Source organism: Pinus tabuliformis, chromosome X (assembly GCF_031772625.1).
Source record: "Pinus tabuliformis cultivar Carrire ecotype Pingquan chromosome X, CPIR1, whole genome shotgun sequence".
Classification (NCBI taxonomy): Eukaryota; Viridiplantae; Streptophyta; class Pinopsida; order Pinales; family Pinaceae; genus Pinus; species Pinus tabuliformis.
The window spans coordinates 1,665,530,434-1,665,533,089 of NC_142308.1; positions in this window are offsets into that span (position 1 = coordinate 1,665,530,434).

The window sequence follows — 2,656 nt, forward strand, 5'->3', positions numbered from 1 at the left end:
ATCTCGGTCATTATGGAGGAAAACAGAGAAGATGTAAATTTAAAAGAGTTTGATATTTCCAAGCTGGATATCTCTAAATTGGAAAATGCATGCAAACAAAAAGAATATGAATCAATTCCCCCCTGGCAAATTGATAAAATTGAAGGAGTCCTGTCACGAGTACATCACCACAAGAGTCTGGGTATTCAAGGTGGCAGCCATTGGGATGGAAAAAAAATCATAAAAGACTCAAAGAAAAGAGGCCGGAAATCAGACCTTCAAAGAACAATAGAAGTTGGGGAAATACTAATGGATTCTGGGCTATTCCCCAAGCTGACACAGTTCTTCAAACCCTCAACGAAATCTCCATGAAGCTCACATCCTGGAATGTTAGTGGACTCAACAGTCCCTCAAAACACAGAATGATAAAAAAATTGATTATGCAAGAACAACCAGCAGTAGTTTTCCTCCAAGAAACTAAAAGTAGCAGTTCAATGATAGAAAAACTCGGCAACAAATTGTGGGCAGGCAGCAGGTCAATTGCGGTCGATGCTTCTGGGGCGTCAGGCGGCTTGGCTATTCTATGGAACCCACAGATAGTAACGTTGGACAACTTTCATGCCACTCTCCATCTCATTCAAGCCACTTTCCATCTTATAGGCACCAACATCCATGGGCATCTCACCAATGTATATTTCCCTCAATCCATTCAGCAAAAATTGGATCTCTTGGATACGATCTCCTTCCTCAACTCAAACAGACGCTTCCCTTTGTGGATCGGAGGAGGAGATTTCAATATCATAAAGGCAATGGAGGAAAAACAAGGTGGCAGAGTCCGTCTCGACAGCGATAGTTCGGGCTTCAAGCAATTCATTCAGAATAATCGACTCATGGACATACCTACATCCAATGGTATTTTTACCTGGTCCAACAAGCGAAAAGGAGTCCACCATATAGCCTCAAAACTGGATCGTTTTCTTATCTCTGACAATGCGATCCAGCTAGGAGGAGATTTCAGTACTTCAATCATTCCACAATGTGGCTCGGATCACTGGCCTATAATGCTTCATTGGTCAAGACCAGGTCATGGCTGCAACCGACCCTTTCGCTTTGAAGCCTTCTGGCTGCAACATAGCAATTTAAAGGATGTAGTAACCCAAGCTTGGACAGCATACATTCCACCTGTGGGAGCCAAGATGTATCAGTTCCAAGAAAAGTTAAAACATCTGAAACAGATATTAAAAAGGTGGAATCGCACTCACTTTGGCAACATACAGGAAAGCAAACAGAAGTTAGAACAGCAAATGAAAGAACTTCAACAAAAATTCATTTTGGCAGGACGCACTGAAGAACAGACTCAACAAGAGCAGAGCCTATGGAGACAGATAGAAGAGCGCCAACAACAAGAGGAAGTATTCTGGAAACAAAAATCTCGAATAAGCTGGCTGAAAGAAGGGGAAAAAAACACTAAGTTCTTTCACAGAACAACAATACAAAGGCGAATGTTCAACAAAATAACCTTCGTCAATAACCAACAGGGTGAGAGAATTGAAGTTCATGAAGAAATGGAAAAAGAATTCTCCGGCTACTTCAAAGAAATTTTAAAAGAACCTGAAGTCAATCGGGATGAAGCAATTAGCTCCATAACTCAACACATCCCCAAAATTATCAATGAGGAACACAACAAGCAGCTTCTCCAACCTGTCTCTCTGAAGGAAGTTGAAGAAGCCATGGCTCAACTCAAAGATGGCAAAGCACCGGGGCCAGACGGATTTACAGCCAACTTCTTTCATGAATTCTGGGAGCTCATCAAAGTTGAAGTATGGAATCTAGTGGATGAATCCCGTTGTATGCACTGGGTCCTCCCTGCCCTCAACTCCACTTTTATAGCCCTGGTGCCCAAAGAAGCAGCCTCCAACAAACCTGAGAACTTCAGACCAATAGCGTTATGCAATGTAATCTACAAACTCATTTCAAAGGTCATTGCAAATCGTCTTAAGCCTCTTCTACCTATGCTAATCTCCCCAGAGCAAACAGGATATGTCGAAGGAAGACAAATCACAGATGGTATAATACTCTCAAATGAAGTCATACATTCTCTAAAGATCCTAAAAAAACCAGGTATGCTTCTCAAGCTTGATCTCTCAAAGGCCTTCGACAAACTGAGCTGGGATTATATAAATAAAATGCTCTTAGCTTTTGGTTTTAATGCAACTTGGACCAGATGGATCATGAGCCTTATTTCTTCTCCAAATTTTTCAGTCTTATTGAATGGATCTCCCTCTCCTCCCTTCTATTCCTCTCGGGGCATAAGGCAAGGGGATCCTCTCTCGCCTTTTCTCTTTGTCCTGATGGCCGAAGGTCTAAGTAGGCTTCTCAAATCTGTTGTTTCCACCCAGGCGCTCAAAGGTCTATCCCTCCACGGCCGCCCTCCTCAGACACATCAACAATTTGTTGATGACACTCTGCTCTTCGGGCATCCCTCTGTTAAAGAAGCAGCCACTTTCAAATCCCTTCTAAACATCTTTGCGGAAGCTTCTGGTACCTCTATTAACGCCTCCAAATCGCAGCTCTTTTTCTTCAATACCCCCCCCTCCACGCAACGGTCCATAGCTAGATCTCTGGGATTCACTATTTCTCATCTACCCGCTAAATATCTAGGAGCCCCTTTATCCGA